The following is a 26,263-nucleotide window of genomic DNA, read 5'->3' on the forward strand; positions in this document are numbered from 1 at the left end:
CAAGCTAATGATCTCTCCTTTGGCTTCCGCTAAGGACCTAACCTCAAAGCCCCCAAGTGGGAAGTTTTTGTTCTTGTTTTGGTTTTAAATCTTAGGCTTAAAAATGAAGTTTCTAAAATATATTAACAATGTGGAAAGCACAGTGTATTTGAAATCGAAGGATGATCTTTATTTATTCATTTATTTATTTATTTTTGTCATGTGTATTAAGCTTTCTGGGTCACTTAGAGAAGTTTGATTTATAATCTTAGACAGAAATATTGTTATTACCAGAGAGGAGAGTCTAGAAAACATTTCCACTGGTTTTCCTTGACCTATAACATCGATTCAGGCGTCTGGGGAATTGAATTGCCCTATTAACTGTGTTAATACATGGTCATTCCTGTGTCGAGTGGCTGTTGGTCTCCTGCCTCAGCAACATGAGAGAATCCTTGTGCATTCCATTGCACTAAATATTTCTCCAGCACTATTTGCTAATCTTATGAGCCATGTAACGAATCCCCTGTCCTTTGTCACACTTCAGATGAAATGCAACCATTGTTGCTTTCTCATTGACTTGCATGCTCTAATCATGACCTTGAAAACAGCTGGCATGATATCATGCCACATGCCGGAATTTTATGTTGAAGTTAAGTATTGTAGCATGAATTTCTGGTGCATTTATCTGGTAAGGTTTGGCTAGTTTCCCCAAGTTATCAGGGGCAATCTGTTGGTAATTATATTGCTCAAGACTTCATAGAATGTTAACTATAAACATTATGGTAAGAAATGCAAGAGCTATTAACTTATGGGATGTATATATGTGGACTTGATATAGATGTTGTTAGTATAACAGTAACAATGGTTATGTCACTAAACTGAATTAAAAACATTTGAAAAATTCTTCTTCAATGAATTATTTTTGCTTTAGGCTTTTCACATCACTTATAAAACAGAAGTGATTTTTAGTACTACCTATGGACAGCTTTGGGGGTAGACTGAGATTTTTATCATGATGCCTGACCAAGGCTCATTTTCTGGAGATACAGTTTTTATGTTTGTTTTTTTCCTTTCTTTGGTGTGGTGGTAATGAAGTTAGATTCATGTCTCATGATTTCTATACAATTGTCTACCACTTGAGCTAGGCTTCTGCTCCATTTCTGCTTTTAGTTACTTTTTTATTGGAGTATTAGGTTTTTGCTTTGGGCTGGCCTTGGATTATGATGGTTCTATACTTACAGCTTCTCACGTAGCTGGGATTACAGGCACAAACTACCATGACTTGCTTATTTATTGAGATGAGCTCTTGCCTAGACTTCCTTCAAACTTCAATCACCCTGATTATTACCTCTCAAATAGGTAGGATTATGGACATGGACCACTGTGATGAGCCAAAGAAATGTATTTCAAATCAGCCTGATATTTGATGTTGTACACTTAAATACACCAATGCAATTTATCTGAGTAATAATATTCTCTTATCTCTTTAGAGCCAAGGACAGAGGTAACAACTTTTGTTTAAGGTACTGCATAATGAAGTCGACTGGAAAACCTGAGACAGCCGGTGAGTATGTTTGTTCCTTATTAATGCCTAGCTGTATCTTGGGAAGTGGAGTTCTTTTAATGGCATATAATTGTATGATGATAGATAAGAAAAAGTTATCTTTTGGTATTTGCTCCGTTGCTCTGAATAGCAGTCGGCTGCACATTAATGTCAATGCTCTTGTCCCTATCCCCATGGGGCCACTGAACTGAACTGCAAACACAGGCAGAAGGCTTCCCTGTCTCACTGGTTGCTTCAGCATGGAACTGTCCTTCCAAAGGCCATGATCCAGTCTCGTTCTTGGAATGGGGGGGGGGGGTGGCTGGGGAAAAAGTGTATAGCACGATCAGATGTTGACCTCTGGAGTAGGAAGTGAGCACAGTAGATGAAGAGCAAGGTGCCTGCCCACAGAGAGGGGGCAGTGATTGGCCATCACTGGAAGCCAAGGCTTGAGTCTAGCGCAGGTGCCAGTGTTTGCACAGTGGAGGGGAGTGAAGCATTCTGCTCAAATATCTGAGGCCTTCTCTGCTGGCAGCCTGAGACCCTCGGGGCTGAGTTGCCTTGCAGGACCCATAGTGGTCTCTGCCTACTTAATGGCCCCTGGACAGACGGGGAGAGATCCCCGGGAGATATCTTCCAGTGATCTGTCAGAAGCTTGCCTGATTATTTCTTCACACTTACATAAGAATGGCTTGTCAACGGATGCCATAGCAAGGGGGCATTGTGGGCCTCAGGTCTGGGAGATTAAAATAAAGATTCATGGTGGTTGTAAGCAATGAAGACTCAACAGGATTTATTTCTGTCAGTACTGAACGTGAAGTCGTTTGTTTTCCAGAATTCATTCTTACTGAAATTAGGTCAAGTGGTCTGTGCGAGTGATGAACATGGGGTGCCAAGAGCAGGGGACGAACATCTGCGCGAACACAGATTATAAACACATCTTAGGAAGAGCTCTTCTGAGAGCTTCATTTATTTATTTCTTTGCTTATTTCCCCCAAAACAAATGGCATTGTGTCTTCATCAACTGGTTTCCTTCGGCTGTTAAAGGAGACGTGCACGTAACACTTCCCATAAATTGCAATCATCGGTCCTGAAAACAATCATTTCCCTCTCCCTTTGAAAAGGAGAGTAGCTTTCATAGCTGCACATTTAAAAATCTCAGTATATGGAAAGGATGCTGAACGACCTCAGGGGGTCTGGGCTTGCTCATGGTGTACCTGAGCAGACAAAACTTGTGTATCACAAGCAATAGCCACAGTCACCATAGACGGAGATCTTTCCAATTGCAAACAGCAGTATGGGAGCGTTCTAGCCTATCTGAGTACACACAGCTTAGTTCACACGCACCTGCTGCCCCCATATAGAGCGGGTTAATTCTTTCTTAGTAATGACACCCACTAAGGCCGATCTCCCAAATTCTTAAACCCCAGAAGTGATGCTGGCCTAAACCCACCCTTTTGGGTGAGAGTGGCAACCAAAGCTTCCCATTATAGAAAGAGAGGTTGACCAACAGCCAAGGGACACTGAGAGAGGCAAAATTAGCATCCGGAGAGAGAGTACATCTTGAGTTTAGGAAGAGTGGGAAATATTCTGGGGAAGGTCCGGCTGGGGCTTCCTGGAGCAGCTGGGGGAGGCTGGACAAGTCAGGGCCCCTTAGGCATGGAGTTGGAAGAAGCCGGGTTCTGAGAACAGCTTCCCGCTGACAGGCCACCAAGGGGCACAGACCCACGCCTCCTGTCTCCCGGAAGTGTAGACAGGGAGGTTCTTCTCCAGCAGAGCTGGTCAGCCCTCGCCTTGACCGCCACCAGGTGTCTGTCCTCTCAGGAGAGAACCCAGAGGAATAGATGTTGGACTGGTCTCTCAGTCCCCAGAGGCTGGGAAGTGCTACCCGAGCTGCTATTTCCTTCAGCTATGTGGTAGTAATTTGTTGTGCAGCACAGTCCTGCACTCACGGGGGAATCTTTCTGTTTCCGAAGACAGACAGATGGACTTCAAGAACATGCGAGGACCCAGAGGCGATTCAAGTCCATGGCTAAACTGGGTGACTTCCAAACAATTGCATATCAATCTTGCCTCTCTTTTTTTGTTACTTTCGTACTATTCCTTTGGCACAGTCTCTTCTGAAATTTGCCTTATCTGTAAAGCAGATATTGAATGTATTTTTTTTCATGTTTATTTAAAATCAGTGGACATGTGTGATTGTTAGCAAAGCAATGCCTCACTCATCTGGCATGGCCCTGGTTGACGCTGGGCCTTAGGTGGGCATCTCTGATGAGGGCCCCACCCCCTAGGCCTGAGGACTCTCTCCTCCCCTCTGGGACACCACTGCAGAGGGCCACGCGGGCTCCTGGATGTTGGCAACATGTCCTCTAGGAATATCAGGGGTCATGTCACACATCACGTTTCATCTACCAGCCTGCCTCACTTTTCTCTTCTTGTTCGTGTTGTTGGTTTGGGTCACAGGCCTCCATGTATTTGAAAATCATAGCACTGCAAGTGACTGTGAACATCCCTCATCGTTCAGCAGTGTGTGTGATCTGATCGAGGTCCCACAGGTGGTCGGTTGAGGAAGCTGTCTGTAATCAGGTCAGCGTGGGGGCTGTTCTGGCAGTGTCACGAATCCTCTGGAGCTCAGTGAGGGCGATGGTTCGAGTCCCCTGTCCGGGCATCACTACCCATCTGCTGCCGGATGCACACGTCCAGTGCCACCTGTCACGTCTGGCTTAAGCCATGTCCCCACGCTTCTGTTTGGTGTCTCCTCTCCCACCAGGCTGCGGGACACGTCGCGTGGGCTGCCTGGCTGGCGGCTCTTCTCTCGGGGAGTCTAGCAGGGCACCGGCTCGGTCCAGGGAAGCAATGGCGGCCTCGGCACCCCGGCCAGCGCCCGGTGGGCAGTGGCCGGCCCTCCAGTCTTCCTGCTCTGTGTGCCAATGTGTTATGCTTAAAACCCTCCATTGTGAATCCAGAAATAAAGAATAATATATATTAGTTACCAAGAAAAGAAATGCATACGTATGCATTTATATTTACACATACAAAATATATTTAAGTAAATATATTTCTGTATAATAGGCATATATATATATATATATATGCATTTGCAGAACGCTCCTCTTCGTGTCACCTTTTCCTCGAGGACATGAGACGGTTCGCCGCGGATTTCAGCCTTCACGGGTGGATGATCTTAACCCCATGTGGTGTCACCGGCCATCCGCCGGTCATGCTGGACAGGGTACCACGCGGGACTAGACCCAGGGGCGACGGGGAAACCGCATCCAAGGGTTTGGAGCGTGCAAGGGGCTTCGTGCGTTCCGTGCACACTTGCACCCGGTCCGTTCCCCGTCCCTCTGCCCCTCCCACTGGCGGCCCACGCTCGTGTGCGCGCGTGGCACTGTGCGCCCCAGGTCCTCGGCCTGCGCACGGGGGCCTGGCGGGGCCTGGCGGGGGAAGCAGCCGCCGCACCCAGCGCCTGCTTGGCTTCCCCGGAGGGAGGGTGTCCGTTTCCCGTCCCCCCCCCCCCCCCCAGCCGCCCTCCCCGTGTTAATGAGTTCCTTGCACCGGGAAGGGGCTTGGGTCCTCCCCCTGCCTGCGGAGGGTGTCGGAGGATTAACTACCGCACCGAGTTGCTCTTTTCCCCGTTCCACACAAGGGCCCTCCACGGAAGGCAGGCGGCGGCCGGCGGCTCTCCCGGGCCCCGCGGCGTGCCGAGCGAGCGCGGCGTCCGCATTAGAGTCTAATCAGGGAGAACGGGCCGAGGGCCGGGCCTCAGCCTTGTCTTTTCGGTAGCCAATTACCCCGCACTCTCGCGTGCATGCCTTCTGTGTACTTCCTTTAATTAGCTCTCTAATAGCTTGGCTGCAGACAGCCGCTTCCGGAGAGAACTTTCCCCAAGCTGCCAAATGGTGCCAAGCAGGCGCCTGGCATCCATCCGCCTGTGCGCGCGGTGGTCCCCGTGCGCCCCGCGGGACGCGGCCCCAGCCCCCCGCGCGGTGGTCCCCGTGCGCCCCGCGGGACCCGTCCCCAGCCCCCCGCGGTGGTCCCCGTGCGCCCCGCGGGACGCGGCCCCAGCCCCCCCGCGGTGGTCCCCGTGCGCCCCGCGAGACCCGTCCCCAGCCCCCCGCGGTGGTCCCCGTGCGCCCCGCGGGACCCCTCCCCAGCCCCCCGCGGTGGTCCCCGTGCGCCCCGCGGGACCCCTCCCCAGCCCCCCGCGGTGGTCCCCGTGCGCCCCGCGGGACGCGGCCCCAGCCCCCCCGCGGTGGTCCCCGTGCGCCCCGCGAGACCCGTCCCCAGCCCCCCGCGGTGGTCCCCGTGCGCCCCGCGGGACCCCTCCCCAGCCCCCCGCGGTGGACCCCGTGCGCCCCGCGGGACCCCTCCCCAGCCCCCCGCGGTGGTCCCCGTGCGCCCCGCGGGACCCCTCCCTAGCCCCCCGCGGTGGTCCCCGTGCGCCCCGCGGGACGCGGCCCCAGCCCCCCGCGGTGGTCCCCGTGCGCCCCGCGGGACCCCTCCCCAGCCCCCCGCGGTGGTCCCCATGCGCCCCGCGGGACCCGTCCCCAGCCCCCCGCGGTGGTCCCCGTGTGCCCCCCGGGACCCGTCCCCAGCCCCCCGCGGTGGTCCTCCTGCGCCCCGCGAGACGGGTCCCCAGCCCCTCGGGATCCTATGGATCCCGATCGATTTCCATAAGGAGGTTCTTGACTCTCCATTGAGCATTATTGGCTTATGGAGAAGAGAGAGAGAAAAAACGTGAGCCGATTATTGTCTTATTAGCCTTGAGCCAGGAGAAAAACAAAAGAGCGAACCGTGACCCCGAAATCTCTGCCTATCCCTCTTCTTTCCTCAATTGTCAACGCGAAGCGCAGAGGGGTTGCGGTTTCCTACGTCAGGCAGGGAGTGCATTTCCTGTCCCGCGTGTACGCCTGTTCTTTCGCTTAGACTGGCCTGTGTTAGCTATGGATGGGCTTCGTTGCACTATTGTTCGCTTAGAGGTTCCGCTCTTCCCATTTTAACACTCCTTCAGCTTTATGGGAATTGTGTTGATAGCCCATAGTAAAAGGCAAAGGAAGCTCATTCGAATGTATCCCATAGGAACAGGGAGGCAACTTTCATAATATATGCAAAGAGTAAGACCTTCACTGAGCTATGGGTGGGGGGTGGTGCTTCCACGTTTAACACTTCCCATGTCAATATCCATATTTCAATAACAGTGGCAGGAAGATCATTTTTTCAGAAGATATGAAATAATACTCCACGCGGTACGGCGGCATTTTACAGGGAATGTAGTTTCCAACTTACTTAGTACATTAAAACCTGTGTGACTTCTTTGTTTCACAAGTTACGTTGCCCACTTTCTTTGCTTCAGTTAAAATGGTTTCTTAGCTTGCAGCTACAGAATTGTGCACATTGATTTAAAAATACAATTCTTCGGTACAACCACCAAATTCTCTGATGCAAAGTTCCAAGGACCGAGTGTATGTTTTTTTTAAGAGACCGAGTTAAAATGTCATGCCTACATTAAAACAACTCGGCTACTTGGGAAGACTGAGGGAGGCTCACAGAGTGAATGATGGGAGGATGGGTGTCTTCCGCGAGGGCCTCTGATTACTCAGAACCTGGGGAGAGGGGACACGCATTCTCTTCATTCTGTGGGGAATATAACTTGGATATGGGATGAAGGCAACGGGGATGGTGTTTTTAGTAAAAATGATACTGCGTTGTTATAATAAAATTTCTATTGGCATATTTAAAAAGAATAACTTCAAAGAAAAATATTAAGAGCACACATTAATATTTGGTCTATAGCGTAGTAGATAATTTTTGTGGCGATACACCAATGGGATAATAGTATACCATACATTGCTATTGGAAACAAGTTTTTTACTTTAATAGTATTATTGCAAGCATTCTATGAGAACTAATGTAGATAGACTATCGATGGTATCTGTAAAGCGTAGTAACTGTAGTATTCCATTTTGTGGGAATAAATTAAAAACCAAACAAGAAAATGCAGATATGCAGAAAGAATAAATTAATCGATTGTTGGTACACTATTATAATATTCCTTTATAATTTCTAAGGTCCTACAGTTTCCAGTACTATTTTCCTTTAAATTTTACCTTTTTATCCAGCCACATTATTTTAGGCTCAAAGAAAAAAAAATTTCAAGAAATATACAAGCAATACTAGCTTAGCTTCCCTTCAATCAGATTCTCCAAATGTCAGTGTTCTCTCCGTTTGTCTCTGTCTCTTTGTCTGTTTCTTCTATAACCATTGTTGGCTCATGAAATCAGCAACATGGCCAGGAAAACACACTTTTGGCTCCTCTGTACTGCTTCCATAAATTTCAGCCATTGTTTCACACTGTCCTTTGTAGGAATGTCTCATAGCATTCCACTTATTCACTTTGCTTGTCCCATTTTTCTTCTTTAGTCAGATCAGGTCCCTCTGTTATTTAAAATAGCACAACTAGCCTCTGGATGGACACATGCAGAAAACTTTTCAGTATTGGGACATTTGGGGTGAGAATAAACATAAGAGCAATTGTGTTTTGTGAGCGATTGTTCTTGATGTGTGAAATGGATTTCCTTCCTGTGCTGTTGCCCTGTCAAGGTGGTACATGCCAGCCCTGTCCACTGGAAGCCTAACCATTTTTCCTCATAGATGGTAGATTCTGTGGCAATACTTTGTGCAAATGAAAATATCTTTTATCCCCTCAAAATTTAATGTTTTTCCACTTATTGATGCTTCTTTCCTTTAATTTTTATTAGGATAATAGGTGAATAAAGATTTTATAATTATTCCTTTCCCTGTTGATTTCTGCTTCTGTGAAGGTCTTCCATTATCTTCACAGGAAGACGCAGCCATTCGCTGATTAATTAATTTACAATGCGTGGAGTTTGTGGGTCTGCTTTTGTTCATCATTGAGTTACAATCCTCCTTTCTCACATTTTCAACGCTCAAACCCTCCCATAGTTGGCATGTGGGAATGCCTATAATCTGGCTTCTGTGTCTTAAGAACATGTCTTCTTAACCTCTATGAACTCTACTGCTTGGCACAAGTGTGTTAGAACAACCTTTTGTTTTTCTAGCTTCTAACATCGGTCATTTCCTGGGTTTTCTTGCTGTTGATAATGTCATCTAGAACACGAGGTCTGAGCTCTGAGGGCATCATTTCAAGTAGGAAAAATTGTGGCTAGGCCCTTCAAATGTACGCATTCTAAAGAATGAATCTCTCTTCACTGTCCTTCAATCTATATGGCAGATATATATCTATTTAGGGTACTCATGGAAGCCTAAGTTAACCATTTATGCATATATTTATGGAAACATGTCATCATGGATCATATCCATTCAGAAAACTATGAAGCCTAGTATAATACAATGACATTTATTGAGAATTCCAATATCCATAGAGTACATATTTTATCTGGCATTAAAGAATCTTGCTACCCATATGAAATACAAACACACTGACTAACTTTCTTCTTCTCACAATGTACAGGGAATTTGATTTTGAAATTCGACTCCATGATTTCTACACACACACACGCATACACAGACACTTATTTGTGATAAAATTACTCATAGAACATAGACCATGCAGCATAGCTCCTTCAAGGAAAGACTGTGCTACAAGTCAGATGCTGAATGTTCCCTGAAGTCCATGTATTTTAAAGACTTGGTTTGCTGTGTGGAGCAACTGGGATGTGGTGAAATAAAAAGGTGGGTCTCAAGTGGGGGGAGGGGTCATCTTGGAGGATGTAACCCCAAAGGACATCATGGGGTCCCAGCGGATCCCCTCTTTTTCTTCTTGCCTTGTGGCTTGTCATGGAACCAGTTGCTCTGTCCTTTGTACCCACCATGATTTACTGTCTTCAGCAGAGGTCCAAAGTAAAGGGGACTCAATTACTGAGTGGACTTTCCAGAACAATAGGCCAAAAACAAAACCAAAAACAAAACCCCGAACCCACAAAAACACCTTTAACTTAACTGCTTCAGGTATTTCATGGTAACATTGGTTATTTGAGTTACAGAGCTGACCAAGTGGCTCAGAGCTTTGAGAACTAAAACTACTCTCATGTATTTACTGGGTTTAGTATCCTAGGTCTTCCAGTTTGAGAGGTGGCATTACTGACAGAGGTTGGTAAGCCATGTTTTGTTGTTTATTTCGACTGCATGTAGACTCCTCAGCATCATTCTATCTACATTTACATGGGTAAGTTTTTCATGCGGCACTTTCCTTTTTTAATTTATATATCACTTAAAATACTAGTGTAAGAATATATAGACACTCATTGAGGAGCTTAGCATTAGAGTAAACCTAGGAAAAATGCCCAGTAAATGATGACTGCATTTGTACACACTAGAGCCCTATACAAGAGGTACAATAACCTCTAAAGAGACTAACTTTGGAAAAAAATATGATAGATTTCTTTGATGAGCTGAACAAATGGTCTCTTGACATATGGAGTAAAGAAAAGGCTTTTGTACAAAACATTGCAATTCAGTATAAGTGATGTCATACATATTTATGTGGATCGATACAAATACACACAAACACACACCTGTGCCTCAGGCATATAGATGCACAGACATGTTTGGTCTTCAGCATTCTTATCCCTGCTAAATAGATTCTCATTTTTTGGTCAAATCAACCCCAGAGCAATATTAAATGTCTTGTGCTTTTTGTGTTTTCTGGACATCCGGATTGCAATTCCAGAGTCTCTCCTCTTCCAGTACTTTCTGCGGTGGCACAGTGCCAGCTCTTGCTTCCCTCCTCCCATCCTCACTGTCTCCTTCCCTTGTGTTTGCCACATTCACTCATATCTCGAAGCGGCATGCTGAACTCGGGGCACACATTCCTGGAACGTGACTTTAAGTCATTATAGCTGCATACATTTATTTCTCAATATGTTCCCACTGATAGGTAGAAGACGTTAGGGATTCCAACCCGGTGTTGGGTGCAGGACGGGCACCATTATATCCATTAAAATAAATACCATTTTTTTTTAGCAAGCTCATAGTTATTCCCAAATTTAAAACATGTGTATGTGTCTATATGTTTGAAGAAAAAACAAACAAACAAACAAACCCATTTCCCAATCCAGTAAGCTCTTGATGAAAGTAGAAAAGAAAGAAAATGATGTCTTCTTGGATAAGCTTCGATCACAAGGTCTTTGCGCAGGTGGACGTGCCACCATTTTTCATGGTAAGCAGATACATACAGCTCATGCACCCCGCTACCTAAGGGAAAGCACTGCTGGTATAGCAGCCACTGTGGTATTGCTCACCAGCATGGGGAAGCTAGAGGAAGCTAGACACCCTCCTTTCCAGAGGAGGCCAGGCATTCGCAGAGGGCCTCCGGTAGTACAGAAAGATGTCTCTTGGCTTAAAGCTGGCAAAAAAAAAGCCTTCTTTAATTTTAACAACATTGACATCCATTTCAAAGAGACAGATAAAGAGCTTCTAATTAATTTAAAGTCAATGTAAGAGAAGGAAGGTGGAGAAGACTGCTCTGATTTTCAACAGTCAAAATTAGGCCTTTTGTTTTCAATTTGCATGTGTCTTTTCAATGTTCATGTTAATGACTTAAAAACATAAATAAGTTAATTAAAACAGAGGAGAAAGAAATGGAAATAAACGGCGCGAACACATTCCCTGAATAGTTGAAAGGGCATAAAATACTTTTCAATAGATTATTTTCAATTTTACATTAGTCTCTCCTTTTACCAATTAATGAAAAGATTTAGAGGATAATGGATTAGAATGGATCGCAAGTCAGTTCCAGTTTTGTCATGAGTGCATTCAAAAATAAGTACTTCTTAGAAGCTTTTTTTTTTTTTTTTACAAAATTTCATTGGAAGTTTTTTCTATTAAAAATTGTAACAAAACTTGGTTTAAAAGTGTAATTTGTGTTTTAGTAACAATAGGAACAATTCATCTCACCTAAATACTTTGGGTTGGTCCGACTGGACATGTTACATGCTAGGGGAGAACTTAGAAGGTGAATCGGTCAAGAAAAGGAGATCTTGGACTAGGGAGAAGTGAGTGGGTTTGGACCAGTTGCCACCTTCCTTGACAATGAAGACGAGGTTCTGAACAGCAGGGCTCAGACTGGCTTTATGTACACATGGCTATTTTCCATCTCCCTTCTGATTCCTCCTGAGGCCTGGTGAGTGAAAAACACTTCAGACTTCTGCAGACGTCTTCTCTGGTTGCTCACCAACTTCAGCGTGATTGACTCTACTTTGATTCGAGCTATTGGGGTCTAGGGCTGATCAATGGTCTCCCATAATTTAAACCGTTTCAAAGTGTTAATGACTCAAATCCCTTTTGTGGTTTTGATTAAAACTACACCTTATATATGGATGAATCTTGAATTTTCAAATTGATGTCATTTTGTTGTTGAGCTTCCTTTCTAAGAAGGGGTAATAAATGCCCTAGATTATTCAGTGTTAAAGTCTCTGAGTAAAATTTTATTATTTTCCATTATAGGCCTTGTGTAACTTTTGTTACATTTATTCTTGTGAATTTTATAGATTGTTCTTTTAGTAGTTGAAACTTTAAATGCTGAACCTAAAAACACATAAATGCTTTATTTGTTTCTGAGCAAGGTAAACTAGCTTGCAACAGGGGTGTTTCTAATGAAAAATGGGGAAATAGATTTTAAAGCACACACTTAAAACCCCTGGAAAACTGATAGCTCTGGAGCTCATTTGCTAACTCTGGCATAGGCCAGAACCACAGAGACTGAGTTCAACAGAGCTTCTACCATAGCACAAAAAATCATTAATGTTTTGGACCAAGCCAGAGAGCTGGGAGTTCTCAAATCCAAGCCTTGTTACCTGGGTAACACAGTACATTTGGAAGTCTATTGAGGGAAAGATTCAAGGGTTAAACTAAACCTCTACATAAGCAGGTTAATATTTCCTGTGCACTCATGACTGTGACAGGCAAGACATAGCATGAACTCAAGAACAAAACTATACTACTTACATGAACAAGACTATATTTATTACATAATCACAAGAACAAAACTATATTTTTTACTAAGTTGATTGTTTTCTGTTTTAGCCACTTGTCACCAGTTCTTTATTTACACCATGAGAGGTGTCCTTTTATTCCCTCGATCTGCACAAGGAATCATTTGTATTTGTATTTATTTGAACTTCTGACAACTAATAACCATACATTCCTTATTCTTTGAATTCAATTGGCCTTAAGTCAACCATGTAATAAAATTCCCAGAGGTACTTGAGCTATATTTTTAAAAATCAAATTTCTTTGAAAAACGTAACAAGTACCAGATTCCCCTAAAAGAAGTAGAATAAATGGAATAAAGAATAGAGTACAATAGAAATAGTCTAAGAATCCATATACACTTGCAATTTGATGTCTCTAGGTGAGAGAAAAGGAAAAATTTCTCAATCAGAGGACTTGAAGATAAGCAACCTATGAATATTAATTAACATAAAATCACTATAAACAATAAATAATATGTAAAAGAAATTATATTATATATGAGAGAGTTCAAATCAAGGAGATTATGATTTAAAGAGTAATATACTACTTTAAAAAGAAATTGAAAATAAGAGTTATGTTAAAGGAAAATACAGTGACATTAAACAATTAAATAAATTTTGAAAGAACTGAATGATTATTGCAATACAAATCAAAATGTTTTGCTTTTATTATCCAAAATAGATTTTATAAAATAGAGGTTCCAGAGGATGAATTATTCATCTCACATGGGTAGGAAATCACCAATAATAGTTCATTCCTGCTGTTTATAATTAGAGTAATTTATGTTCAAATATGTTGTTTAAATCCTTGAAATTAGCAATCAGGGGACTTGAACATATCTATTTCAAATCATAAGGAGATAAATAAAGCAAAAATAAGACAATGAAGCAAAAGATAATTAAGACAAAAATATGGGAAGAAAATACAAAAACAAAATAAAATCAGAGACTCCCAAGGGTGTGCTGTGGTTTGCAGTTTAAGGTTGCCTGATTCTCCTTCATGTCTTTCATCTTATCTTCTAGGACTTCTGTTTCATAAGCAATTTTTTAGTAATCACAGTAATTTTTTAAAACTACAATTTTCTATATCTTCATCAAAAATTCAATACAATATAGTTTTTGACCACTCGTCACTAACGTTCCTTTTATGTATTAATGGTGTATCTGAAAAACAAAATATGTTCAATGGCGTAAGCCAGGCTCAGGAAGACAAATGGTACATGTTTTCTCTCACATGTAGAAGCTAGATCAAAAACACAAATATACATGATAACAGGACTGTATGTGTATGTACACAAACTAACTAAAGGATGGTGGTAGGTAAACTTAGGGGAGGCAGCCAAAGGTATAATTCCTCTGAACAACAAATGTGCTGTTTACTGAAATGAGTACCAAGAAGTTGAAGCATGTTTATTTTGGAGGGAGGGCAATGAGAAAGGACACAGGAATGAAGGAAAGAAGGGTGAGCAAATGCATTATAGCAAACGTTATGTAAAAAACTGGCCCGTGTGACTTCTGGGAGGGGAAGGGAGGGGGAAGATGGGGGAGGAAGATGGGGAAGGATGACATTGATCAAGTATAGTACTCAGAACCCCACTTATGGATTTGAAACCACTTTGTCTAACTACTTAATAATAACCAGGAAATAATGTATTAATCCCTGAAAGCAATGCTTTTATGTTGTTGAACTTAACGCGTTTAGAATTCGTGTCTTCACTTACAAAATATAATTCAGGCATTAACATGGTTTCCAGTCATATTACAATAAATTAAAAATGAATTCACATGATAGGCTTTATATAACTGTTATATAAGCATTACATATGAGAGTCAGAGAAGGAACTTAAGTTTCTTTGTCTCTGCCCTTTATCTTGAATTACTACCAAATAAAACCAGAGTAGTTTTTATAGAAAAGACAATTACATTTTTCTTGCAATAGAGAACATGTTTACAAATCCTGTCACCTGTTAGTAAATAGTAAAAGTTCCTTAAAGCACAAAATACCTAACTTAAGTAGTTCGGGAATTTAACTCAACAATTTAGTCAATTCTTAAAGCAATTGGAGAGCTGCTTTAAAACACTTATGAGCCAGGCACTGGTGGCTCACATGTGTAATCCTAACTACTCAGGAGACTGAGATCTGAAGACTGTGGTTCAAAGCCAGCCTGGGCAAGAAAGTCCCTTAGAACTCTTATCTCCAGTTAACGACCAGAGAACCATAATGGAGCTGTGGCTCAAAGTAGTAGAGCACTATCCTTGAGCATCAGGAGCTTAGGGACAGCACCCAACTCCTGAGTTCAATCCCCTACAAGAACAACAAGTATAATTTTATAATACTTCCATATTTTTTTCTCACTGAGAACTTAAGATACGTGCATTAAGTCTTCTTTGGGCCAAGGCTGGCCACCCTGAGAGTGAGTTCTCGCGAGGCACCAGTGTACATTAGAGAGGACACCGCGCGGTGGCGGAGAAAGCAAGCCCTCTGACCAAAGCAAGCACTTGGAAGTGGATAGAGAATGGAATTTGATATCCCAAATAGGAAATGGTGAGCAACCATTTCTTTTTGTTAGCGGCACCACTCTGGTTTCATTATTCTCTTTGCTTCTCAACCCCTCACTGTCCTATGTGTGCGACTATATACACCTGCCAGACTGCCCTGAAACAAATCAGGCAAGTTAGTACATGTGAAGGAATTAGAGCTACTGCCTCCGTGGTCTGATGGAAGGATTTCCTTCCGCAAACTGTGTGCCCTTTCTTTCTTAAGATCAGGTATCACACTCATATTATCACATGACACACTGGAGAGCTTGAAGTGCTTGCTTTTGGTATTATAACTTTTTTGTGTTTTATAGTGAATGTAGTAAAAGAGAAGAACACAAACCTCCAGTCTTCTCTTTAGAAGAAAGATTCCTTCAAACTTTCTAAGTTCTGTGGTTCTATAGAACACAGATTTTAAAAATAACCAGTATAAATACTTAAAAATCAAAATGTTGAAGGGAGCTTCAGGGACTAATGCTCCTTAGGAGGCTGAGACAAGAAAGATTCCAGTTTAAGGCCAGCATAGGCAGAAGCCTTCCTGAGACTTTACCTCAAAAATAACCAAGAGGACTGGGAACGTGGCTTAGCGGTAGAGTGCTCGTCTAGCATGCGCGAAGCCCTGGGTTCGATTCCTCAGTACCACAAACACAGAAAAAGCCAGAAGTGGTGCTGTGAAGTGATGCTAGCCTTGGGCAAAAGAAGCTCAGGGACAGTGTTCAAGCTGCTGGACTGGCAAAAAGTAAAACATAACCAAGAATCCACAAGACGGTTCTAGTGGTATGTCATCAGACCAGCAAGTGCTAGTCTGGAATTTTCTATATCCACCAAAAATAGTAAAATTATACCATTTGCAGAAAAGTGAATGGACTAGGGAAAACCAGGTTGAGTGAAGTAAGTTAGGCTCAGAGGAACAGAGAGGGGCAAATGCATTTTCTTGTATGTGGAAGTTTGATCTAAAATACAAACATCTATGAACACTTTACCCGAGGCCCAATACATATATACACGAGGAAATGGGCTAAAGTATGAGACAGGCGAGGCCAATTTCCATGGCGAAACTCCCTTCGAGCAATGAGCAGACAATTTAACAAAATGAATACAAAGAAGCTCAACTATGTATCATGGATGTAAATAGGCAGATGCGGATGAGCGGAGAGAGGAAGGGTAGGTGAATACAACCTGAGTATGCCATGCATATATCTGAAAATGCAACCAGGAAAATGGAGGGAATGGGTGGGATGAGGGGGAAAAATGGAAGGAGGGGCTGACATTGACCACGATGAACCGTACTCATACACTGACATGTGGAAGCACCTTTGTACAACTACTTAAAGGTGATTTTTAAAAATAAAGCAAAAAAAATACCCAGTGAAAAATAATAGATTCCTCATGGCACAGAAAATATGGATCCATGCATGCAATAATGAATAAAAATATGCGTTATAGTATATGCGATGAAATAGCTCCGGTTAGAAGGATTGTTAGAACTAATGGACATAAACCAAGGCAAAATATATGATGCATATTTAAGATCTTATAACAAGAAAATTTCCACGACTAGAAAGATTAGGGCCCTACCAGGGTTTCCTGTGTGTGGGTGGTATGTTTTGGAGCAGGAAGTTCTTCATTTCTAATGACACTCTAGTAAGAAAGCACACAACTGAATGCTGAAAAGGTTTACCATCAAACAACGATGCAAAAAAAATTCCCTGAAAATAGGAAGAGGGAAGGACTTCGAAGCCATGACTTTGTAACTCATTTCTGCCCCATTTATCAAAGTTGATTTCTTGGTTTGCTACTTAGGTTGATGCTGGTCTCGCTGGAGGTGGCTAGCTGCAAGAGATGAACCATCAAGCTGGCTCTGCTTTGTTCAGGACATACTTGAGATGGGGTTATGTCCTGATGTCCAGCTGGCTACAGGGCCAGCTCAGGATACACATCACAATAGTGCAAGACGCTCAGAAAACATCTACAGATAAACATGATACATACACGGGGATACAAAGTAAGCAGGCTCAAAATGGGCTTAGGTATAAAAGTTTATTATATTTACACAGGCACAAAGACATCATTGAATTAGGATAATTGGATTGAAGTTGTTAAGAAAAATTAGAGCCAGAAGTGGCAAGGTGGAAAATAAGATGGAAATGTCGACCCAAGATGCACTGTATTGGGCTAACGTTTCAAATCCTATTGATTGTTTATGTTTATTATTGTGTTTTTTGACTGATAAGAATGTATTTTCTTCAGACAATGCCAACAGGTTGTCATAGGTTTCAGACAAAACAAAAGTTGTCTTTGCAAGTGGATCCCTTTACAAATCTGACAGGAAGACGGAAAGTTGCCTACCAGCGACTACTGATCAGTTCATTCATTCTTCCATGAATACTGTGGAGCAAAAGAACAGATTCACCTAATTTAAAGCATTGTCAGGCTATTTGAAATGATCCCAAATTATACAACTCAGTATAAAAGTCCAGAAGAAAAGGCAAGATTAGAAAAAATATCTGACACAGAAGAGGAGAAGGTGCTGGGAGAGAGATAGAGAGACAGAGACAGAGGCAGAGACAGAGAGAACAAAAGAATAAGCACAGAGAAAACACATAGCAAAACATGACTATTAAAGAAAAGAAATAGAGATGGTAGCCAAAGATTTCTTTTCTTCAGTCGAATAAAATGTTTGAAAGTGAGAATCATAAATGCAAAGCATAAAATTCCAGGCTTGAAGCATTCAGAGGAATCATTAAAATGAATGAAAATATTTTTCACCTCACTTGGCACTGTTTTTCCCCTTTTCATAAAAACCCTGACATAATGTTTTCTTACTAAATATAACTATTTCGCTGTCAAAGAAAAGAGAACAAATGTGTTCCAGCTAAAATAAACAGAAAATGGGAAATAAGAGCTTTCCTTCCCATTGAAATTGCTCTCTGCCAGATGGCTGGCGCTTTAACAAGAATATTAAACTGATGCTCACTGAGTGACTGCGGCATCTCCCGCATTCCCGAGATGCAGCTCCCTCCGCCGCCGGCTTGGGAGCCGATTCCTCCAGTGTCACTCACCCAGCGAGCTCTGGGAACGGAATATTGGGAAGGGCTCGTTAAAACCATGACACCCGTGTGTGCTCCACTCCGATCGACGTTATGCACTTGGTATAATGACATCATCATCCCACTCCACACCCCAGTGCGTCATGGAGACATTACCAAGGCATCTGGCCAAACACCACACTCACTGCGTCCCTGCAGCTTATTGAACCTGACTTCCTGAAGCATTTTAATTTCTTCTTTTTAAGCCCTGTTCTCTTGCCACGAATGGAGATATTCCTGCATTGAATGGCTGGGGAGTGTGAAATGATAGGATGATGCTTTGCAAATGGGAGGTGCTTCATTGATTAATGAAAGCAGCCGGAGAAGATTATCCGGCTCGTCTGAATATGACTAAGGAAGTGATGGAGAACTTGGGGTAGGCATGATAGACACGCTGAGGGCCAGATTCACAGGTAAGGAAGTACACCGGATTCATTTCAATTAGGCGCGTTTTGCAGTTACTGTGATTTCCCCATAAAACACCTCTGGCAGATTGCTACTACTCTGGGGAGAATGTTTTTCAAAATGTCACCAGTGTCATAGACCTATTTTTAATGGTCTAAATGAGAAGCCAGGATAAATAGGAACTGACATATTTATTCTCCGAGTGCTTACCGCCTGACAAGTGGTTTCCACACTTGCTGCTCAGCAGCTGGATTCACGATCCGATTGCTGTCCTCAGTGGTTTGGTGGGGTTAAGAAACCCAGGACATCATTTTTTTACTTTTCATCTCCCAAACAGGCAATGCCTTTAAGTCAGGCAGCAGAAATAGTCCCTGGTATCTGGGCAACCTTCTGGCTCCACTGAGATTTTGTAGAGCTTTCTATCCCAGGTCAAATTTCATCTGAGGCCAAGACATCACAACATCTGTTCTGAAATAGGAGGCCGTTGGTTTCACATTGCAGTTGCTTCAGTGCTATAAAAGTCTTATTCTCTTTCAAAATATTTCCTTTAAAGAAGCAGAAAAATCATGACCATGAATACTGGACTCCACAGAGTCGCTGCACTAGTAGACATCCATACCAACCGCATGAGAGGAGTCCGTGCTCCCTGACCAGAGGCCCATGTGCTCCCAGCATTGATGGTTGTTTGTCTTGTAGAAACACAGATCTTATGCCACCTAAGTGCTGAGGTTTTCTGTTGCTGCTCTCTTTGCCTAAAGCACAAAACCCAGGAAAGCCTCCCTGACAAGCCACAACTGACTCCAAAGTATTCTACGACCTCGTTCTCGTCCTCTAGATGCATACGACAAAGCTACGAGGTTTAAACCCTCCCGCTCTCTCACAACCCTCTGACAGCACTGCAAAATTATGGGCCTAAGCTGTTCTCCCAACATGTGTCATCCGATTGAAGACACTTTGTGTCTGTCTTGGTGCCTCCTGAGTTAATTTTCTAAACACAAGGTTGGGATGTAAATTAGTCCAGGCATTGTTGATACCAGCATGGATGTTCCTCAAAAATACTAAAAGTAGAATCACCTGGGGGCTCATTATTTTTACTATTGTTGATATTTCTACAACCCCTGGGTCTACGGCACAATAGAATACAATAGTAACTGTAACATATTATACCTTGAAATATTATCCTACACACACACACACACACACATACACACACATATATATATACCTGATAGTGTACATTACAGTATATAATATATATATAATAGGCTATACATTGAAAAATCAATAGGAAGAACTTCACCATAAAAATAATAAACACTTGTGGAAAGAAATGTGTTTAATCTGAATCACACCTCATAATCTTAATTGTAAATAAATACGTACTAATTTATTAATGGAGTATCATAGTGATACACTGAAATCTACGAGTTCATTTATTAATTAGCCTACGTATATCATGTCCCATTACAACATTAATATGTAAAAATCTGATGTTTTTATTTATAAATAACAAAACAATGAATTTGCAAAAGACGGAGAAAGTTGTAAGCACGGGTTTCTAGTCATGGCTCCACGGCTGAACTTCCCAGGGGATTTCGTTGAAGTGTGGTCAGTGGGTTTAGAGGACATAATGTGGGCTCCTTGAGCTGATAGTGTCTAACCCAGACAGAATGATATATCAGGGCAGAGACAGTCCACTGTTTCTTGCCTCTGCGTTTCCAAGCTGCAGTGGGAAGAGGCCGGATTGTGCGGGGGACCTGTGGATATAATTCTGTGGCCTCTCCACCTGCTTCTTCCTGACCCACGAGAGCTGGCTGCGGCTCTTCAAATGAATGATGCTGGATTGGGTGGTGGCAGGTGTATCTAGAATATTCTCCTAGGAGCAGCAGGGTCACGTTCATTCCCTGTTGGTTTATACAATACAGAACTTCTCTAGGATTTCCTGGGCTAAAGGGTTATCATTTATTCTTCAGATATTTCGCATTGATTTAATCTTCCACTTAGTTTCACACTGTGTCATGAGGGGGAATTTAAATAACTTGTTTAGAGTCGTACTTTAGAAGGGATTTCCTATAATTAAATAGTTCCTTGGCATGATGCTTCTCAAATTATGTCAGTTACAGCCGATTTAAATAGTAGAAGAATTATCATACTGAAGTCTGGCCCTCCAGCACCGCCGGAAGCTTACGTGTCACCCAGCTTCGTTTGGCAAGCACCATTTTCCCACCCTGGGCCGTCCTCTCGGGCACAGAATGCCGATGCCTGGGTTGTGCTGAACCAACCTGCAGGCTTGATAGCCGCCAACCGTTCCCCAGGCAGAGAACACACACACCAGTGCCCATCTCTAAGCGTGAGAGAATTGTACACTGCCAATTTTCCTCTTCATTGTCTTGTCTCCTAATTCACGTTTATAGCTTGATCTAGAAAAGCATGAAATGTCACTATCATTCCAAAGCAGGATCAGGTCACATGTACAGGAAAGCAATACGTGACCTGTCCCTTTTAGTTGTCATGGGGGGAAAAAAATTAAAAAGGCATGTTTAAAACTTTTCTGGGGGATGTCACAAACGCTCTATTTTTAAATGAGTTCTACACATGACAGTTCTCTACAGTGGAGCAATAAAATAATCCTATCTGAGTGAAGCATTCATTGCTCGATGGTGGTTTAATCACATAATATTTAAAGGAAAGAAAAGACATGACATTCTCATTCAGGCAACTAAGTCACTGTTTTTTTTGTGTTTTTTTTTTTTTAAATCTCTGGTGCTCATTTTTTTTACCTGGACTGAGATCTTGAGATAGGTTTCTTAGGTTCAAGGTTACCATGGCAACGAGTCATTATTTCCAAAAGTAATTTGACACATCTCAAGATTTGGGCTCTTCAGTATTCCTATATGGTGCTACAAAGAAAAAGTGTTAGTTAACTTTAGAAATATTTCCAGTAGAGGTAGCAGGGGAGAACTGTAATATTTTGCTTCAAAGCCACTAGCCCTAGAGGAAAGTTAATCGAGATTTTTTAGGAAAAGTGTCCAGAGGGGAATAAACCATGCTGACACCACATTTATTTTTATTAATCTTGCAGGCTTTGTAGAAACTGTATATCTGATTAGTTGCATTTTTTTCAGTTAAAATTAAAAGCAATAAAACATAAACCATAACCCACTTAAAGTTTCATTTCTTACATCTTACTTATAATGATAAATCACAGTATTTTCCTTTTACTATGTGACAAATTAGCCATGGAACCTACACGATCTAATAATCTACCTTTTGTCTTTAAGTCTTAATGAGAAATACCAAAATATACCCCTCAAAGAATTGCTTTGATGATGCGTTAATTTCATTTGGTAATTATCTTCTGGTTTTCAACAATTCCCAACATTTCTAAAGCCTTTGGAAGTAAAACTATCAGATAAAGTACACTCTAGCATCTAAAGATATTTTGAACCTTTAGATATTGTGTGTTAGATACTTTTCTTTAAAAATAATATTAATTGTTGTTTCATGTCCACTAATGGTTGTGTAATTTGCGTTGCATAATTCAATATATTTAGTCTCAGTAAAGTTAAATGTGTTTTCAGTATTTAGTAAAATAGAGGTTTTGTGTGTGTGTGTTTGTGTGTGTGTATATGTGTTGTGTATATGTGTGAGTTAGTACTGGGGCTTGGAGTCAGGTCCTGGGCTCTATTTTTTAGCTTTTTTGCTCATCTGGCTTCAAACTCTGATCCTCAGATCTCAGCCTCTTGCATAGCTAGGAATGCAGGTGTGAGCCACTGGGTATAAAATATATAACATATTGAAATTATTTATTGTGACATTTTCCTCTTTAGGCCATCTCCCTCCCTCCCTCCCTCCCTCCCTCCCTCCCTCCCTCCCTCCCTCCCTCCCTCCCTCCCTCCCTCCCTCCCTCCTTTCTTCCTGTTGTCTATCTTCTACCTTCTCTCTATCCATCATTTCCCTGTCCATAGACAGGACCAAACTCTTCCTTATGATGCATGGACTCATGACAGGCCTGTAACTTCATGTTCTCCATTGGCGATAGGCAAAATCTCATAGTATTTTTTATCCTCTGTATTCTTAGCAAAAGAATGTGTTCTCAGCACTTACATGTAAAACCATGTATAATAATATTTGATTGCTATTTACTTTCATTTCAATAACAACATGTTTATGAAAATTTTAATGCATAACAGTCTTTGAGGTTGTGATGACAGTAGTAGAGAAATGTGCCAGAATTCAGGAAACGTCTTTAAACTTTGCATGGATATATGCAAACTGTTTCATCAACAACATAAATTTCATTTTCTTTTTCATTTCATAAATATGTCTGAGAAATAAAAGTTCACAAGATAGTAAAGTACCAGAATATAAATTAAATGGAAAACAAGTCGAAATTTAATCTTGGACTTTGAAAGGAATGAAGATAATCAACAAATATTAGGATGAGCTACCTTTCTACTTAGTGTTTATCAGCTTTCAGGCTAACTAATGACATTTACAATTATATACAAGATAGAAAAAACAATCAAAGGAATTGATAATGCCAAGAATGAAAACTGCTAGCCTAGAGTAATACTCTCCTCTAAATTAGTGTCTTATAAATAAATAGTTTATTTTGTTTCCATAGTATATAAATCTAAATGATGCTACTGAAAATGCAAAGAAAGGAAAATATCAGGGGAGTTTGGTATTATCAGAATGTAGAGAGCCTTATGTTGGCAATAAACTACAGTGTTCTAAATTTAAAAATTTTCATGTTCTTTAAAAAGGTTAGGGTATATGAACAAAATATTTATAAAAGTTGCTGAAATCTTTGGCTACTCTGAATTCTTCTGATAATTTTTGAAAAGTGCCACGCTATATTAAATGTACTTTCCTAAAATGATGCAATTTCTTAAAAGGGTTATGTTTCTCCATCTGTGCCTGCTGGAAGTGCTCCTTTGACTACTGAACACCAGATGCTACATGCAGTCCTAGTAGATAAAACCTACTTTTTATTATTATTTCTGTGAACACGCATTTCTATACCCAACAGCTTTGCAATTAAAATGATCCATATGGGTGAAAAAATAAAGGTTTGGGGCTGTACTGATTTTCTATTAAGGTATTGACAAAATTTATATGGTAAAAATTAGCTTAATATGTAGCAATCATAGGTTAAGTTAAACTTGTTAGTGCAGTATCATGAATTTGGAGATTTGTGTATCTGAATTGATACATGAATTGACCCACATTGTGAATAAGTTGATACACGGCGCAGTATTTGAAACATACAGATAGATAAAACACACGGCCATTATTTCAAAAAGTATTAACAACTAATTGTGCTTGATGTGAACTTGTTAAAAATGAATGAGAGTTCTCTAAGTTTTCTCAAAGGCATAGATTGCACACAACTTTAAAATGAAAACTGACTTTTGAGTGTGGGCCTTCATCTCTACGGCGACAAAGCCCTTAAAACTGTCCACTGAGCCGGTCCTTGGGCAAGAGCGCACGAGTGCTCCTTTTACAGGTGCAGTTTTCCCCGTCCTCCCCTTCCGTTTGTCATTTTGTTCTGCAGAAATCCATGTGTGAACGCTTCCAGTCTGCAGACTTGCTTATCCGGAGAAATTCATAGGGCAATTGGTCTCTACTTCTCGAGAAAAGTACAGGTCATTAGGAAAGAATTGTGCTGCCCAAAGGAAACGGCTTCACAAATGTGGGCAGGCAGACCGAATTGCTAGGATAAAAACAAAAAATAATCTCTGGATTTTCAAAGGAGGGACACCACTCTAAATGGCTTGCAATTTGGATTTTATTATTTTCTTACATTGTTCCAAGTAGGTCATAATTAAGGCCAAGTAACCTGGCTTTTTAAGTTCATTTATTCCACAATTATTTCACTGACCATCAAAGACTTGACTCCTTCCAGTTGGTGAACATTCTGGGCTGTCGAGGACCGCTGAGGTCTCTGGCTGGTAGATTATCTTTTTATTGTGAAATGACAGATAATCCATATAACTTAGACCACTGGGAGGAAATAGCAAAGTTGTTATTACAGCCAGTGAAGTTGATGCTGTATTAAGATTTCGATCCCATTCTCTTTACAGCTTGGAATTGCAGAGTTTTCCTTGATCTGTAAGATTTCTATTGTCTCTAGTAAGAGTGTATTACCTCAATTAATGTGGATGTATTGGGAAAGATCTACTCTAACAGAAGTGAAGGATACTTTCAGACAGGGGGCACCATGAATCTAATTAATTCATTTTCTTCCTCTACGTAGGTGCACCTTGAGCCTTCTTAGTGGCAGTTGTAAAGCTTATTCGGCTAGTTGCACCTCCTTCACATTTCACACATTCTATCATAGAGAGTTGAAAAAAATACCTTCCTTCTAAGTGCAAATGAGCAAGAGACACAGGTCAGGAGGTCAAACATCCTCTGGTTTCCTGGCTTGAGCATCCTTTCATTTTTTTTTTAATTTCTCCTTGGTGAGAGCCACAGTGGAGAATGACAAAGACCTTGCCATCTGACCTAGACACTCATGTTCCTCAGTTGTGACCCCGTGCTAGGAAAAACCTACCTCCAGGCTCCAGGCTGCAGAAGACATAATGTGGTATGGGTTACAGCCATCTAAAGTGGGAATTTCTATTACTGCAGCTGTTTCTGCGGGCAGATTCTGACATCCTGTGGGTTTCATGTCCCTTCCCTTTTCAGCATTAAGAAGTGATAGGAAGGGGGAAAGCACTAAGGCTTGGTGTATTTTTGTATCATCATTTCAACATGGTTATCAATGTAAGAATATTGGGTAGATGGAAAGCTAGGCCATTCATACGTGATGGGAGTCAAAAGACAAGCAGTACTTTTGGAGGGTTGGGTTCCCTATTGCATTATGAGGGAGACTTATTGCATTAAGAGAGAGACTTGCTTGTCACATGGCATTTGGTGACAGGGCGAGATCTCGAGTCCTGCTCCGCTGACAACTCGCCCACGCTTTTCCTCACATACTGACTTTATTGCAATATTTTTTCTATCACAGTGTTTTCTTCATTCGATGATTTCGATGATGTGATCCTTTCCTTCCTTCCTTCCTTCCTTCCTTCCTTCCTTCCTTCCTTCCTTCCTTCCTTCCTTCCTTCCTTCCTTCCTCCTCCCTCCCTCCCTCCCTCCCTCCCTCCCTCTTTTCCTTCTCTTCTTTTTATTGTAGAGGTGATTTACAGAGGGGTTATGGCTATCTAATTCAGGTGATGAGTACATTTCTCTGTGAACAGTGTCACCTCTTCCCTTGTTTTCTCCCAGTTTTTTCCTCTAGAGCCTCTCCCCCACAAGTTGTCTAGTTCATTTTCAACAGTGCCTAGCGAGTATCACTGCTGCATTTGTTCACCCTTTGTCCCACCATTTCTGTGCTCCCCTTACCCTCCCCGAAGCAGATAAACTTACATACAAGACAAAAGATACAGAAATAAAAGAAAAAACAGCAATGAAGGGAGAAAAGTAAAATAACAAAACCCCTCTTGTTTCTGTTTCTTGGAGTTCATTTCGATACACATTATTTTATATGATCATATGCACATAACTATTGACCCTCCAATGTATTTCTAATGTAACTTGACATCTTCTTTCTGCCCTTACGAGATCATTTTTAAACTAGGTGGATTCAATTTGGAGACTTGAAATGCAGTTTTCCTCAATATATAAAAAAGGTTTTCTGCACTGCA

This window comes from Perognathus longimembris, chromosome 15, assembly GCF_023159225.1.
Source record: "Perognathus longimembris pacificus isolate PPM17 chromosome 15, ASM2315922v1, whole genome shotgun sequence".
Taxonomy (NCBI): Eukaryota; Metazoa; Chordata; class Mammalia; order Rodentia; family Heteromyidae; genus Perognathus; species Perognathus longimembris.